An 18,283-nucleotide genomic window follows, 5' to 3' on the forward strand; every position below is an offset into this window, starting at 1 on the left:
GCTCTTTCAAACTGCTTTCCAAAGATTTTAATTGCATCTGGAATTTGGCAGCTATATCCTCTTGGGCTGTGCAATGGGAGTACTATGCATGAACTTTTAGAGCTATTGAAGGAGGATGCTCTAGGATTAAAGCCTTAAGCAGTCCCACATACTTTTCTTCCTGTTCTGTTTTCCGTTCTTCAGTGCCAACACTCCAATCTCCAACCTGTCTCTCTGGGGCAGAGTTGAGACTCTGGGGATAGGCAACAGTAGGATATTGCAATTAAAAGGTGAGGATCTTTAGAAACAAAATTCATGCAGCTGTCCTGACCAGATGAAGTTAAAACTCCACTTAAATATTTACGGATCTGTCTTTTGGCCCAAGACGATCACCACTAGAAACAGCGAGACCTTCTCCTTATAGTTGGAATTCATTATCATTATTCTTAAAATTTCTGCCTCAAAACAGATCTACTTGTATGGTATACAAATTTACCATCATCTATGTTTGATGAAGTTAAAACACTTTTAATAGTGACTTCTCTATTGCACAATAGTAAGAAAGACATGTCTGAAATTGTGTGGTATTTAATGAACGGATAAGCAGCAACTCTTCCTCTACTTTATTGAAAGGAGTTTAAGGAATTTTCTGTTCAGAACCGGGCATCTAAATCTTGGGCTGCTTTGTAAATAACAGTCTTACTCTTTATTTGGCAATGAAGTCACATAAAATGAACTGCCTGAGTCTGGAGCTGGATAAAAAAGTTTCCCAGATTTTAGATAGAGTTTGGATATGGGATTTTGGTTTCATGTGTTAAAAGGAAAGAAGCCAATCAAGAAGTTATGTGTTAAAATATTTTACCTTTGTTTAATATTTGCATGACTCTAATCATGCATTTATGAATGATCTGGAACTGAATTTTTTCAGCAGTCTAGATAAAGGCTTCTGTTCAGGGCCACCTTTCATCCTAAATGGCTTCTGTGGGTTTATGATAGTACATGTTGGGTTTTCTGTTTTTTTTTTTTTTTGTTCTCTATTGTTTTGTTGCTGCTTTGTTTGGGTTTTATTTGTTTTGTTTGAAACTTGATACATTTCAGCCATCATCTGCAGCACTTTGATTTAGATTGGCAAACTCGCAATGCTTTCTGCAGTTAATGAACTTGTGGATATCACGTGCAGCTGATACCTGTGATTGTCAACCTTGACCTCCAACCTTCTCTGCTTAAATTGTTATCTTTTCAAGAGCTGTTTCTAGTTAAAGATCCCTGAGAAAGGGTAGGACATATGTACTGTTTAAGTATCAATTGTAATCAATGTACAAAAGCTGAAACAAAGAAATACCTTTCTAACTATGAAGAAGAAAAAACCCAAACACGTATATATACCAGCTCATGCTTTAGGATAAATTGCTTAGGGAAATGGGAAAATCTGGAAAGGCAAAAAGTTCTTCATTGCTTCCTGAAATTTCGGCAAACAGGTTTTTGCAGCTGTATGTAATTATAAAAAGTTAGGACTGTTTATTTAACACTGATATATTTATACATTTACTAGGAAATACAGCATTAGTCAGAAAGACATTAAAATATCTATTCTACTATCCATTACAGTATCTGCAAAATGAAGCCTTTGAGAAGTAGTATTCTTTCATTCAATCATTTTTCAGTTTCCTGTAAACACAGCAAGAAAGGCGTAATCCAAGGGGGAAGTTCATGGAGGTTCACAAAGAAACAGAGATGTTCACTTTCTAAATTTATTTCTCTCCCTGATACAAATATAACACCTGTTTATATTTCAGGACTTCAGATTTTTTTCTAAACTTCATTAGTTTAGAAAATTGTACTGTCTTCATTCCCAGTCAGGAAAGCTGAGCACTGGGCTGGTACAAGCAAAAATGTTTAGGGCAGAGGGATGATTTGAGTATCTCAATCTAAGACTGCCTTACCTCCACAACTAGTCTCATAGATGCCTATGGTTTAGTTAGAGAACTTTTTAGTTCATATCAAGCAATGCGTGCCCAAATAACTTCTGTTTTGTTGTGGTTGAGTGATTTGGAGGACTTCTTTGTGGATCCAGGCAGAATCTGAACCTTGGTTATGCATTCTCCCCATGGTCTGGCTCTTATAAGCACAGTGAAAGCATATCTCTTAGAATAGTCTCCACCTGGAGTGAATAGCAGCCTCCAAGCTCATGAGAAAAACATCTGGAGAAAGACTAGATGGTGATGGTAGTCCAGCTTACACAACAGCCTCGTGGTTACAGCATCTGACAGTGGTGTGATGCAGTCCCTTCCCTACAGTATGTGGGATTATAATCCACATGCTCTAGATGTGCTAATTCCTGAAAAAGTGCCTTGACTATCAGAGAATGGTTGATATATTGAAGACAGATACTTGATTTTACGTTCCTCCTTTAGAAGTTTTCTTTTTGTGTTAAATAGTACAGAGAATTGAAACCAGTGTTTCAAAGCCACAGGCTAGCATCATAGCTGCTCATATTAAAACCAGAAGATGGAATTTAGCTCTAATATTTTTCTTGGGTAATTTCTTTTCTTTCTTCATCTTTTTGAATTAATTTAATGGTGCTGAAAAGTTCTGAAATTTTTCCTGGACTAGATTCATTACTTGAGACAATGGGAGTTGTTTAGTTTACTTCAGTGGGAATTAGATCAGGCAATTTATTAAAAAGCAAGATACAACATGAACAAGCAATAAAGCCAACTCTCCCTTCTCTGAGTGCTCCTCTACAGGCACACGCACTCTCATATGCAATTCCAGCTTTGATCTCCAATTGTGAAAGTGGGTTATTCTCCAGGCTTTTTCATTCCTTGATGATCTGAGAACAGGTTGCCACTGTTGCTGTGGGCACCTTCCTAGTGTGAGCTGGACTTATCGTGAATTCTTCTAACAAGGTTCATTAAATAAGCACCAGAGTGTAATGTATGCATTTAGAACATGTTGATTAGCATTTAAGGCAGTTGTGTTCTGTGGCATCCATAATGCTTAAATTATCCTCTATTAAATAACTGTCATGTAGATTTTAAAAGCGGGGAGCAAAACAGAGACTATGACTGAAAATGAGCAAACAAGTGGAATGGGTTTGTTATAATGCAGCATTGTATTAACAGCACTGAAGTGCATATTGCACATTTTCTAGTACACAACACAAGTAACTACTGATGTGCTGTTATTACAAATACAAGATATCACAAATTTATGGATATATCTTCTGAAGAGTGTGAAGCCCCCACACGAGCTAGCTGCTTTATGTATGCAAAGGATGAAAGCCTTTTCTCTCTGCCCTCAGTAATGTAAGTACTTGTTTTAATTACTGATTACTACTGATACTCTTCCTCCTCCCATCAAGGATCTTTGAATGTGATTTTAATGAGAATGTAATCAGGACAGTGCCTCAACAAAGAAGGGAAAACCTTTTATAGTAAACCTCAGTAACAGGGATGTGAGAGCTTTCTCTTTGCTTTGACTTCATTTGGCATAAAGGAATAAATGCTTCTTAAAGGTTAGCTATGCTCTCAACCCATTCTAGGACTTCCATAGATAGAAAGCTAAGTGATCTCAGAAACAAACAATAAAAGATGACGTGAACCTAGGGAATACCATCTGCAAAAATGGAAGGCTGTCAGCAAGATGGGAGAAGTTCAAATGGTGAAGTGTACATCATGTTTGGCCATACAATGTGAAAAACTGTCAGTAGTCTACCTGATATTTTCTGTCATTACACAGATAAGAAGACAATATTTCTTTGATACTTCCATGTGTGGTTAGAAAACTAACAATAAACAGTGTTATGACACTGAAGGGCGGAAAAACCACTACTGACAGACTTTTTTTTTTAATTCCTATTTTTGCATGTGCTAATGAGGGATGAGACTGGCAGGAATTAATCTTTATGGAGATTCTTAAACAATCTAGTTTGAAGCTATTGCCTCTTTCTACTGTTAGCAGTCCTGTTGAAGAGTTGTATACATTGTTTTCCTAAAAACCATGACTATCCATTGACTTCAAGTTCTATCTTATTTATTCTACTGACAGGGATTCAAGCATAGTTGAATTCAGGTATATATTTATATGGCATCTGGTACTTTAAAATTACTAATGTTGGCTCATTCTCCTTAATCTTATGTGTTTATATTTTATCCTTCCATTACTTTACACATCCACTGGAAAATGGAGTTGTTCACTTCAGTAACTTTACTAATATGTAATTTTTCAGTGTTGATCTTTTAACCTTGACCTGTCTTAGGATATGCTTTTCGGAAGCACTCATTGATCTAATTCTTCTCCCACTGAAGTTGACAGTAAAGTTTCCGTTAAGTTGTCAACTTTAATCCTTTTGAAGATGGTACCCGGTACATTGCTTGACCCCTCAAACAGCAATTACAATAGAGATTTTAGGTTGATAACGTATTTCTCTGTCTAAAGCAAATGTAAAAACAGTTGATCCAAATCTTAACAGTAAAGGAAGTTTAGGTCCATCTGTCTGATACTTCAAACAATGTACTAAACAAAAGAAATAATTTGTCACTTCTAAGAGCCAGAAAGCTAGCGTGGAACTATTCTGTTTGCTGCTAATGTTTGCATTCAACAAAGATAAATAGGCTGCTTTGAAAGTAATGCCTCCTGTTTAATTCCATGGAAACTGCAATAGATACAGAGAACACAGTAAAACTATTTGACGGAGAAAATTCTCAGCTACAAAACACTGTTTCAGAAAGTCACCACCATTAGCTATGCATTTTCACCAGCAATGAACAAGAGCTTGCATGCCATGCTTGTAAAAATCTGCACAAGCAGAGGTGACCCACTGTCACAATTGCCACTGCTGAAATGCTTCATCCATCACCTCACTGTGATCACATCCACTGTGCAGTTTCCATAAACATTCAGCAAATGTCTATGAATATCAATAGTTTCCATTTTTTTCTGCATGTAGGAATTCTATGACGCATCTTTGCTTCATACCCGCTTTCATGTCAGATGACATTGTGTCAGACTGCCCCTCTGCTGCCATGTCACATGGCAAAAGAAAAAAAAAAAAAAAAGCAACACAATATTGGTGGGAAGTTTCAACCCCATAGCACCAGTATCTGCCACCAACATTGTGGTCCTACATCATAAAACAGGAAGCATTGCTTTCAGAACAGCATATGTAAGAACTCCGGTAATACTCCATATTTCTTCTTCCCCTCACAGTAGTCTTGACTCCTTATTGATTTTCTTTCTCTTTTTTCTGGCTGTGTACAGGGATGGAAATACGATTGTTTCCCTTCTGTAGAATATATGGCAAATTGCTGTGTGATTGATTACCCTATTGATAGCTATATTACCCTAAAGATGTATTTCTACAATATATTATCTGACTCTGAACCATTTAATCACAAGGAGTATCAAATCAGTTCTGACTATTCCTTCATGTTCCACTAATATTCAGAATCACAGGCTATCTTTGTTTTGTCCCTCATCTTTTGACCGGTTTGTTCTGATATCTTTTATAAATAGCCAACTTTATTATTTCATTGTCCTGTTATTGCTTTTTGACAATTTCAGTTCTTCAGGACTCGCATGTTCTTCATGGAGCTGTGTAGAAACAGTCAACTTTTCTGTATAGACAGGGAATTAGTTTTGCAATGTGCATGTTGTGATGACTCCATTTGGCACCCTAACAAATAAATTAAACAGGTTTGATTAGATGAGAACGGTTTTTATTTATTGGCAAACAATTTTGGAACAATTCAATGAAACAAAACAAAATATGAAAAAGAAGTTTTTAGTGCTTCATTTGTGGTATGGTTTGCTTCAAAATGGAGCATTTCAGTTTTAGGCGACTTAAACTTCAGTCCCAGTTCCAAATGAAACAATCTTGCTTTAAGAAGAATAAAAATACTTTTCAGTTATCTTGATCCTTCTTTGTGCTTTTACCTCTTTTGTGTCTGAAACTGCCATAGTGGTGCCAGTAAATCTATAGTCTGACGTTTCCTGTCTACTACTGCATTTTTGCATTGTTTCAGTTGCATCAGCGTGGAAGACTACACTGAAAAATGCCTTAACAGTCAGAGTTTCCATGAGTGCCCTCACAGACCCTGAGTCACACTTGAGGCAGCCTCTCCAGGCTTTGAGTATGTCATCTACAGTATAAATGAAATAAAGGTAAAGACTATTAGAAACTATACGTAATCAAACAAACAAATAACCCCCCCAGCCCCCCAAAAAAAGAAGTCCTGGAACAGTTATAAAAATTCCTGGAGTTAGCATGCACTCTACCCTAATTACTGCAGATTAAAGGGTTATGAACTCTGCTGTGCTTCTTTTCTGAATCTGCCTCTGGAGCACCTGTACAAGCTACTTTTAAGAGTAAGAACACTTAAAGAGATGGGAAACCAGTTCAAGTTGATATCCCAACTTCTAAAATATTTCCTCTGTAGTGAGATGTTTATAATTACCTGTTCTTTCTAGTGCATGTGAAGAGCGCTCATGGCAGCTTGACTGGAAGTTATCTTGAAGTCCCTGCACATTTGCAGGTGAAGCATATTCTGAACATAAATAAGAGATTAATCATTTGAAGACAGCTGACTGCTCTAAGCAGCAGCCATTTTTCATCAATGCTTGTGATATAAATTTAAAAAAAAACAAAATCAAAACCACGCAAACTCAAGCCTACAACTAAATATAACATAAAAGTCCTCAAAAGCCAATCAATAAACTGTAATTATCTCTCACAGCTGGAAGCATGTTTTGCTTTGAGTGTAACCAGCAAACTGCTTGACTGTGTGATGATGATTTCAATCAGGCTATAAAGGAGAATGTTATTTAAGAGCTGCTCTTTTCAAAGGTGTTCTTGTAAATGTGAGCAAATTTCAGAATTCCTTTCCCACTTTCCAATCTGGTACAGACCTTGGTAAAAGGCAAAGAATGAATGTAAAGTTGGTTTGTGGTTCAAGTGCTGTTGTTGGGCAGAGAGCTTCATAAGATCCCTGTGCTCCCTTTTGTTATTTCTGTTCACTAGTTGCAGGCTTGCCAAGCAGACTTAGTATTTGGTCAGTTCTGCCAGGTCCCAGCCAACACTGACTGGTTGCATAGCACTTGAAAGGAGGTGAATCACTGTACTTGGTGAGGGGAAAGCATAGGGGAAGATACAAGAAGACACTTCTTGGAAGAGGAGGTTTTAAAAAAGAGCTGTGTTCTCTGATTCAGTGACCTTTCCAGATACCTCAGCAAAGCTTCAGAGTGGCCTAGAATAATGAGAGCTTGTGACATGTGATCCATATGACTGACCACCCTAATGCTGTCAAACTGAAGGACAAGTTTAAATCAGTTTTTAAAATGAACATGTCAACAATATCAGGGAAATTATTTTTTTCAGTGATTCTGTAAAGTGTCCTCCTCATCCCAGGAAATGAATTCCCATGTACTACTACCAAATTATTCACAGAACTTCCAGACTGGTATATACAAAACTCCTATTTCAGTAAGAGCTGGACTTTTGATTAACTTCTTGCAGTTCATGGGACATGTTTTAGAAGCTGCATAATATCTGAGATGTTTTCTCTGCTGGAAATATGGTCGTATTTTAGAAAGTAACACTTATGTTGATGTTTAGTCTCCATTTCTCACAGTATCCGCTTCTCTGATTGTTTTCTCGGTACATAGATACAACAGTGCAATCCCCTTGTAGATGGGTGTTCATGTCATATTACATATTGTTACCGGTCTTCATGTATGCATGGTCCAGTTTTTGCCCGTGATTCAGCTGCAGCTTCTAGATCACTACTTCACATACTCTGGTCTTCTTCCCTTGTAACTAAGCTGGTTGCAGTTTTCCCATTTATTTTTGTATCTTTGTTATATTTGGCAAAGAAGAGAGTCTGCCAATCATTTTGCTTAATAGTTAAGCTGATCTCTGTTTTGCTAGAACTACATGATCATGGAAGAAATTTTGTACTCCCACGAGGGATGTTTTACGTTGTTTGGTTATTTTTTCAAACAATGGTCTCTTTTTCTTGGAAGACATTTACATTTTCATAACAAGCATTTTAGGATGCTGGATGTAACTTTTACTCCATTGTGCTGTTCAATTTGTACTTCACATCTTAAAAAATATTTAGACTGTCATTAGAAGTTAGTTGAAAACAAAAAGCTGGTTCCTTTCTAGGTCAGGTGCTACTTCCCCGTCTCTTTTGATTTTGAATTATTCATGCTGCAGGTTATGTATGAAATTACTGCAATTCATATGAGGAAATGTGAGGCTGAGAAGTTTTATGGGACATCTCCAGATAAGGCGTATTTTTTTTCCCTTAACTACAGTCAAAGTGGAGGAATTCTCACTGTAGTTAAAAACTATTTTTTTCTCATCATTATATTTTACATGTTCCAGTGGTGTTTATAAACACTACAGTATAGCAAATGAGTAAGAATTTCTGGGACAAAAGTAGTAGAGTGAAAGGTGTTGAATGACTGGTAAAAATCTTCTTGCTTTCTGTACTATGTTACATGCCCTGCAACTGGATGGCAGTGAAGTCTTGGAAGTTTTTGCTAAATAAACTATTCCTCTAAATGCAATATCAGGCAGGATGCATTAGGGTATGTCTGAGTATTTTTCAGTGGCAACATTTCCAGGCTGTCTCTGAGAAGCAGAGAGCTTCTCACTTGCCCTTTTCCCGCTTATCCTTTCCCTTCCCGCATACATGGAATGAGTCTCACTTGAATAAAGTCACTGAGAAGAACAAACAGATATAATAGAGTGAACATAGGTTTAGGTAGCTCTAAGAGTTTCAAAACAGTGATAGGGGGTAAAAGTACCATACAGCACAGAGATTCTTCACAATTAAAAGAGATTCTCCCAAGATTCGTGTAGAACAACAGATCTTGGTGTCATTCAGATGTTCTCTCAAGGCTACGTTCTTGGCAGCTATTCAGTTTCGATGGTGTTTTTGTTTTTCCAACTGTATATGGACTTCTTTTGTTCCAAATTAGTCTGTTGATTGACTGCAGATGTACACTGAAACAAAGGACATTTTGGTGTACGTTTCCAAGTTACTGATGATTAGCATTGGTTGGAAACTCTTCCGTTGAAATGATTTGACAGACATTTGTGGTTAGAGCAAAATTGGTATTTTCTGTGGAAATGCATCAGTTTTGCCAAAGGAAAAAAAAATTCTTTTTGTCAAGTCATCTTGAAATTCATGGTTTATTTTAGGTCAGCTTGTTGATGGTTCTAAGTTGTCGCATTGTTTCAGAGTACTCCTTAAGGCTTGTGTTTTATGACCTCTTTCATTGCTCTGGTCTCCACTAATCGGACTACTTCCAGCCTCTCCTATGGGAAATGGAATGACAACAACCCAGAACTTTATGTTGCGTGTCCTTCAGAGAGAAAATATTTTATAGAGGAAGGAGATTGCAGATGTGATCACAGCTCATATGATTTAAGTGCAGCAGTGTTACTTGTAATTGCCACCTTGTAGGGGATTAGGATGCTTCCTGTACAAAATGTAACTGTGGAAGGCATAAAGCTTCCTATTGAAAAAATAATTCTAGACAATCTTAATTTGATTAAAATCTTCCTTATGTGCTGCTTTTATTTTATTTTATTTTAATGAAAAAAAGGAAAAAAGAGTTCTGAGTGTATTTTATGAATCATTAATAATTCCCTTGAGTCCACAAGGACTTGAAATCTAGCTTTCATTGAGGAAATAAAAGATCATTAAGTAATCACTTATTTCAAGGAACTGTGGCTCTAAGGGAAAAAAAAAAAAAAAGGCATCATAAGAGTTTGATTGGTAATATGAAAACTGGCAAATATGGGATAGTGACAGTGCAGCATTCCAAAGAGTTGTAACAGCCACAGGCAGTAAACGTGACACTTGTTTTGCTGGTGATTATTTCTCTTGTATTTAGATGAACCTTCAGATTCCAGGCCTTTAGGAAAAACTGGAAGCAACTATTACATTTCTATCTTCCGCGTTGCTCCATGGGTGGACTACTCTATGCACAGGGCTAATTGACTAATATCAGCATGACCAAATGAGTCAGAGGAAAATCCTTCTCTCCCTTCTTTACTTTCCAAAGAAAACATGAGTGGAAGGGAGGGAAGAAGGGAGGAATATAGAAGAAAAGAGAAAATTAGTGGCAAAGAGATCTGGGAGAAGGCTGCCAGCCTCTCCCTTGGTGTAAACCATTTTCACTGTCTCCTATGGATCTGTAGTCACCTGTATTCCGTAGGTGAAACAGTCCCTGAATGAAAGACATTGAAAACACTGATTGTCAGGTAATGAGGCTTTAGTTAATAACTGCAAAAAATGCAATGTAGATCTAAGGTAAGTGGCATTCTTATCTCCCCCCCAAGTTGAAATCCTTAGGATCACTTTTCATCATCCTTTTGCTTTCTCTGAGTAATGTTTTTGTCTGTAAACTACAACTTAAAGGTGCTGAGATCTCATGTTTGTCTTGACAGTGCAAGTGGACTGAATGTAGAATTTTTTCCTTTAAATTAACAATCAGTCAATGGAATTTCTTTGAAGACTATAGTGATACATCTGGAGGCTACAAAGTGTGCCTTGAGCCAAAGAAAGGAGGGATGTAAATATGGTTTCTTCACCCATTAACTGGAAATTTTTCATCTCCAGAAATCCAGTGTTCTGGGTAATGGAATTCTAGTGTTAATCAATTGGCATTGGAGCTAAGCTCATTTCTTATTTACCACACAGAGAATTTTGTTACAATTTGTTCAAGAGAGAGGAGATACTTTTGAAACATAAGCTTCTTTTCATTTTATAATAAAAACATTGCAAACTTTTAAACTAAAAGTTTACTTTTTAAATGACTGCAACAATGCACTTTTTTTTAATGTCCCTTCTCACACTTTTGCTAAAATGGCCAGCTCTGGCTCTGATTTTTGCATTGACTTCCATCTCTGTAGTTATAAATGTTCACGTAAGTGAATAAGCTTCTTAATGTCCTGTTCCCTTGTGACTTGAGAATTTATATTTAGAAAACAAAATAAAACAGAAAAACAAAACCTTCAATAAACATCCCCAATTGCTTAAACATCTGTCCTAGTAACATGCAACTGGAGCATGGAGGAAACAGAAGGGTCACACTAACCAAATGTAATTCTTATAAAACAGGGACATAAGGAGATCAGATTGATAGTGGAACACATTGAGGATTTAACATTATCCAAATATGTAAGTCTGTGCTTATACGGGCACTAATAACCTCAGACAATATCTACAAAACCTTTCATTTGAAGAGAGAATAGAAAATCCCATGCATTCGTATCCAGTGGTGTGCATGGATAGCAACTCTAACTTATTAAAATTAATTTTACAATTAGACAACGCACTAAATCTGTGAATTAATACCATAATGACAGGAACAGATGTATTTTACTGCTGAATGAGCAACAGAAAATATCAGGAGTGAACTGTGCAATGCTGTCTCATGCTTCCTGACAGCCAACTTAAACTCCATGGAGTCAGCCTGCTCCTTAAAAAATGTACCTAATGTTTGTCTAGCCTGAGGCATACTGCAGTAGTGACAGAAGGCACTCCCACTGCAAGTCCTAAACCCCCTCCATTCTCTTTCCTCCGTCTGCTAGAAACTCCGGGCAGTGTCTATTCAATCTAGTCATTCCCCTCAGGGATGTGTCAAACAGGAAATCAAAGTATGTTCTCCAGAGATCTCTCTTGGTCCAAGCCACCTAATCCCAATTAAATAATCTTCTGTTGTCAAACATCATTCACTATGTCAAGCTATTACCCATATCTCCTGAGAATGCATTTTTTTACTGCACTAGGTTAATGCAAGGCAGACGTGTAGACTTGGCTCCACAGCTCTGTGATGCCAGTAAACTGGCAGGACGTTCTTAAAGGGAGGCAGGAGATATTTGACAGATACTTCTCTGTGCTTGCAGAGAAAAGTGAAAATATGATGACTGGAGCGTAAGGAGGTAGCAGACTACAGTTTTCATTAGAGCAAATGCTTGCTACTGCTTTTCCTATGGCTCTGTGGATTTGATTAATTAGCAAGATAGGGCTGGAAAGTCTGAAAACTGTTGTGTTAAATAGGCATGCAAGGCTGTCTGCATGTTACTAAAAATCTAAGTATGGGTTGTTGTTAGGTAAGGGTCTTCTATAGGGTGTCTGAGAAGGCCTGATGGAAGGACTAGACATGTGGTAGTTCTTCATTGTTCCCCCTACAGCTCTGCAGAGTGCTATTTCTACTGTCCCATCCCTCACAACCTCATAGCAGAAGTGGCACGAATTGCTACCAAAAATGATGTGACAGTTTGATGCTAGGCAGCTTCTAATTGGGTGGTGCTATGTTGAGAGAGGCTTGGAGGGAGAGAGAGATCGTTCTCCAGCTGTTTACATAGTGACATGAATCTGTCATGGACGTGGATAGTCATACAATCCAGATGTATTTTTTGTGAATGAGCCAGGGGCAAGGTGTTTCCCACATACCCTTGAGAATGGGAGTAGTGGGATTTTGTCAGAGCAGACCCTTTGAAACAGTATGACATGATGTCAGGCACAGTAAAAATCCTGTTCTCATTCTGATTTGCTGGTTCAGTGTGAGCAATTTTATGTCAGAGTAATTAAATCAAATGGAAGCATTATGTTCTTCAAAGAAACAGCAGAAAGCTAGCATAGTATTTACGAATCATATACTCTCATCAAACCTTCAGCTTGTTCAGGAGGGCTTTTCTGCTCCAATTCTTTCCGTTTGCTTTTGTGAGTCAAGCAATTGTGTGAGTTAACAATTGCATCTACGCACACGCACACACAAAAGCTTTGGATGGTGTGAGCTGAGACACTGAGTTCTCGAGGAACAATGCTATGGTTGGGACAGACGTGCACTGGCACAGTCTTTTGAAACATTTTGCTTAAAGCTCCATGTTCTGCAGTTAACACTGGTGGTTGCCTGTGTGTTAATTCTGTATGTTACAAAGTTCCATTCTCTCTCTGAATCCTCAGTGTGGAATGGCAGCTGGAAGTTGTCTTTCTGTTCCAAGAGAGGTCTCCAAGCGTGATCTCTGGCACTGCTAAGGCATGTTTGCAACCTGCAATTCTGCATCCTACTGGTCCGTGTGCCCTTATCCCTGTGGCTGAGGGAATTAAACTCAACAGGCAATTCGTGGCAGGCAAAGTTAGGATCACAGAATCATAGAATGGCCTGGGTTGAAAATGATCACAGCGATCATCTAGTTTCAACCCCCCTGCTGTGTGCATGGTCGCCAGCCACCAGACCAGGCTGCCCAGAGCCACATCCAGCCTGGCTTTGAATGCTTCCAGAGATGGGGCATCCACAGCCCCCTTGGGATTCAGAGGTTACCAACTCTTCGTGCTTTGCTCGCAGTCTTTTAACAGACCCCCTCAGGCCTTGTTGCCGGGCGGAACCGCGAGAGGGCGCCCGGCCCGCGCCGCTCCCGCTGGCGCCTGGCAGGACCGAGCTGCTTCGGGTGGGCGGGTTTTGTTTTGGTTTTTTCTCTTAACTCAGAAAAATATTCAAACTTAGTAAAGCTAAATGTGAACTGAAACTGCATCTTTGGATTTCCAGTTGTAAGTGGCGTTTGTTCTCAGTTTACTGGCCGAACATTAGTGACTTGCTGAAGGTGCTGTTTTACAGCCCACTGGCCATGACAGCCGTTTTCTAACTTCTAGTCTGGATAATAATATATATTTAATAGTTACACTTCTGGGCTTCTTTCATGAGAAGATGCACATCAGGTATGTCTTCATATGACTGTAAAGGGCTGCAGCTGGATAAAGGAAAAAGCTATCAGAAAGGTTAGCTAGATCAGGTTGTGCTTCTGTCATTGCCCCTTTTTTTCTTGGGAAGAGATTAATCCCTCAGGTTAAATGTCTAAATGCTGCAGTCCATCAAGTAATGGCATCCTGGCTTGTATCAGAAAGAGTGCAGTCAGTAGGACCAGTGAGGTGATCGTCCCTCTGTTCTCTGCACTGGTGAAGCTGCACCTCAAGTATTGGGTTCAGTTCTGGGCTCCTTCTACAACACTGACATTGAGACCCTTGAGAGTGTCCAGAAAAGGACAACAGAGATGTGAAGGGTATGGAACACAAGTCTTATGGGGAGCAGCAGAGGGAACTGGGATTGTTTACTGATGTGCTAGGGGAGGTTCAGATTGGTTGTTAGGAACAACTTTTCAGAAAGAGTGATGATGCATTGGAACAGGCTGCCCAGGGAAATGGTGGAGTCAGCATCCTTGGAGGTGTTCAGAAACACTGTGTGGATGTGGCACCAAGGGATGTGGTTAGTGGGCATGGTGGGGATGGGCTGATGTTTGGACTAGATGATCTTAGAGATGTTTTCCAAAATTAATGACTCTATGACTGGTCCATATGATAAAGGTAGTAGTGATGTGTTTTAAGAAATGGCTGCCTAGTTCTTGGTGGAATGTCTTTCATGAAAACCTCATTTACTTAGGTTTAATTTTCTTCAGATATCTGATCCATTGTATATATGCCACAGTGCTCAACCCCATCCTTGACAGAATACTTGAGTCCATTTTTCCCTGTTTGCTCTGTGAGAGTGTAAAGCTGTATGAGCAGGACAAAGGTTAATCCTTCTGAATTCAGGAGGTAGGATGATGTAAACATAAGTTATGTTTTGATTTTTATGTAACAGAATAGTTCTCAATGCAGGAATAAACCATACATTATGAATAATACACCTACTGCTACCTTTTGGATTTTTTTTTTTTCTTTTTTTTTTTTCTTTGCTTTTCCTTTTTATTTACTAGCAGACTATGAGCAAAATGTGTCAGGGATTTAAAATCACAGGAGACTTTTAAGATGAGAAATAGGAAGCAAAGCTATGAGGCTTTGCTCAGGCTTCAGAAACATTGCATAGGAGTTGTGAAGATGGTGTATGTGTTCCATGGCCTGAGGGCAGGACAGACTGTATCTCATGATGGTAAGTTACCTGGGCACAACCTGTCTTTTCCTTTTTGTTAAATGAAAATTTGGATAACATGACCTGAACCCAACAGGACTTGGGATTTTGTGATCTTGCAATAAGAGGGGTCAATAAGCATAGCAAACTACGTGAATACCTGGCATACTTTCCAATAATGGACAGTGGCTACTGTGCTTAAAGTTAGACAATGAATAATTTTTCCTTAATATAAGGAGCTTTATATACAAAAAGGAGCTTTAAATACAAAAAGGCCACTGATATCAATATAAATTCATATTTATGAAAATATGAGCAGAATAGACATTTTTTACCTTCAGAAAGCTGGATATTTCCACTGAAACATCCACTTTTTTATCAAGTTTTCATAAGATTTTAAAAGATATGATTAGAGATATTTGTGACTACATTTTTAATTCATTGCATCACTACTGTAGCTTTAAAGTTTTCTTTTTTTAACCTATTCTTTAGTTTAGTTTCTCCATTTGCAAAATGTAGATAACTCCACTTTTCAGGGATGATGTGAGGGTGAAATTCATTAATGAATGCTTTTCAGACATTCATATTAAAGTTGTGAGGGCCATATAGGTACTGGGATGTCAAGAAATATTAAACAACCTCCTGCAAATGCCTCTGCACTTTTCTGTGTGGTTCATTAGTGTGTGCTGGGAGATGACCCTAGTGTTGCTGGTGGCACCCTTTCAGATCCTGTTAAAAACAGCTTTTGAATGACTCACTGTTTTAGGAACATGGAAAGTTTCCCAGAGTGCATTTATGCTCTACTTTCTTAGACTTCAGGAGCAGGAGCTGATCAGGAAGACTGCTAAAGATGTCTGAATAATGAGTTGACTATTCTCTCATGCTTTGGAACATCTGCTGATGATTTAAAAAAAAAAAAAAAGAAAATCTGTTGACTGTGGCTGGTAGGAAGTAAATACAGGTTGTTTTTTGTGTCACTGATGTTGTATCTTTGGAGGATTATATATGCCAGTTGCTTGACTTCAAGGAAAATTTTTGCAGCGAGATGATGACACAGACGTAGTATTGAGCTAATATATATGTATGTATGTATATATATTATTTTTTTTTTCCAGTGCTTTGTGAGCTTTATGGATGGTGCAAAGGTCTATAGTTCAAATATTCTTAAGATAGGAGTTCAGATGTAACTTTTTATATGGGTTGTTTTCAACTATGGATTCTCTTTCTTCTCTTTGTCCCTCTACTGAAATTTATAAGCCTGTGTTTTTACCATTGCATGCTTTTGCTGTGAAAATTGGTATGATGTCCTAAATCTGACTCTGTCACTTCAGATTCAGAGGAAATAAATGGCAAAGAAGCAAAGACAAGCTTGTTTAGTTCAGACCTGTGTCCGGAGAGCAATGAATCCAGAGTGAAACCTGAACTCAAACTGAGGATTCAGAATCTACATTCTAGTAGTGGGAATTTTTCCAGAACCAGCAAGAGAGAAGCTCAGGATATTGTCTCCTGGTCTGTTCCTGAAACAGTCCTGAGGTTGATGGATATGGCAGGCCATTTCCCAATTGTCTATTGTCTACAAGTTTATTTGAGAGGGAAAAGGAAATTAAATAGATATGAATGGAATTTGGGATTTTAATATGAAAATCAAAAGTGTTTGATGTTAGCAGGATCTGATGTCTTATATGAATTGTCATTTTTCTTTCTAGATTATTGTTTCCCATTTTCTACTATTTTCTACCTGCTTTAAAATCTTTAGTGATTTGGCTGGGAGAAAAACTTGGGTGAAAAAAAATCAACACAAAGAAAGTGGTAATGTCTGCTGAAATGTAAGATAGTAACAGTTGGTCTGGAAAGGCATAAATCATCTCAGCTGGAATTAACACAAATGTCTGGTTTAAATATTAGCATTAGCGATTTTACTGATGGTCAAAAATTAAATAAAAGGAGATAATCAGTGTAGGGAAATCATGAGTTCTCATCTTCGTGAAGTCAGTAAAAGTTATCAGGAAATGAGTAGATAACTTCTTATTTACTGAACACTCAGGAAGAAAAAGGGGAAATACTAGCATAGAGTGAGGTGGACTTTGGACTGTCTTATTGATATATGACAAATCTGAACACGGCATCCAAGATCTACATAAAAGCAGAACCACTGATGCTCCTAAATTGTGCTAACAGATAAGGATGCTAAAGGTGAAGTTAAGTATATTTGTTGTTCGGACACGTGCTGCTTTCTAACAGTAATTTCTATCAGTTGAATTCAGATACTGGAACACAGAATCACTAATACATATATTTAACTATAGCAAATTTCTTAGAGGGTAGGAAGAGGGAAAAGATGGGTATCGCTGATAAAAATTGTCTTCTGTGGAAAATGAAGGTATGTTGTGTTTCTGTAAGCTGTTCTAATTGCATACCACGTATGAGTGCTTACATAAAATATGTAAAAATAAGAGATAAGATTTGTTGTTATGTTACAATGGTTTTGATTGAATTCTAAGTCACTGTATTGTTAATGGGGTCTTCTTAATGTTTGGATTTATTTTTTAATATATATATATATTTATTGCAATAGTAACATTTTACAGTATAACAATAAAGACTAAAGAATTTGGGGAAGTTAATTTGGTTCATGTGTTGCTATGGCCCGAATTTTCACTAGGCAAGGTTTATTTCAAGTTAGCATGAGTCTGTATGACTTGTTTAAATGATAATAAGATATTCTAGTCTTGTAACAATGTCACAGTGATTTCAGTGACATAGTTTTCCCTCTTCATCTTTGATCAATAGGTTATAGTTTTAGATTTTAAATGTAAATCTGTTTGTGTTTAAATATGTGCATTTAGCAGTTAAAAGTAATTTCTATTGTAAAAAGTTTGTTTGCATGAAATGTTCAAATAGTCTGAGAATAAATAGTATCCTGCAAACAGTACCAAAGACACATCAAGGACATTTTCTTGGATGAACTTTCTCTGTGCTGCTTGATCTTATATTGTGAAATGTTCTGGCAATTTGTGAAGCAGTGAACAGATGAGCTTCCTGTGGCTCTAGGATGTGTCATGGATATTGGACCACAGCATTTCTACTAATTACATCTGAACATATTGGTGCCTTGTGGTCAATGTGACTTAAAAAGGAGAAAATAGATATGCCAAATCTTTGTACATATTCATTAGACTGATCTATTGAGAGAATTATTCATGGGAACATGTCATCTCACTGAAGTTATCTGAGGTCTGCTGTTGTTTTATTTATGTTTTACTTTGTTTTTTTTTGTTTTTTTTTTTAAACTTTATGTTTCTAAAATGCTGCCAGGAAAAGGGATCTTTTGCTACACAGATAACGAGGTGTTGCATCAAGGATCTTAAGTGCAAAT

The 18,283-nt window shown here is 37.6% G+C and overlaps 1 long non-coding RNA gene across 1 annotated transcript in view; it reads left to right on the top strand.

Annotated features, from left to right (window-relative positions):
- Positions 1–18,283, top strand: part of LOC107316699 — a 30,523-nt gene that overhangs the window by 5,951 nt on the left and 6,289 nt on the right. The gene's annotated exons all lie outside the window — the stretch shown is intronic.

The sequence above is a fragment of the Coturnix japonica genome, chromosome 1, assembly GCF_001577835.2.
Source record: "Coturnix japonica isolate 7356 chromosome 1, Coturnix japonica 2.1, whole genome shotgun sequence".
NCBI lineage: Eukaryota > Metazoa > Chordata > Aves > Galliformes > Phasianidae > Coturnix > Coturnix japonica.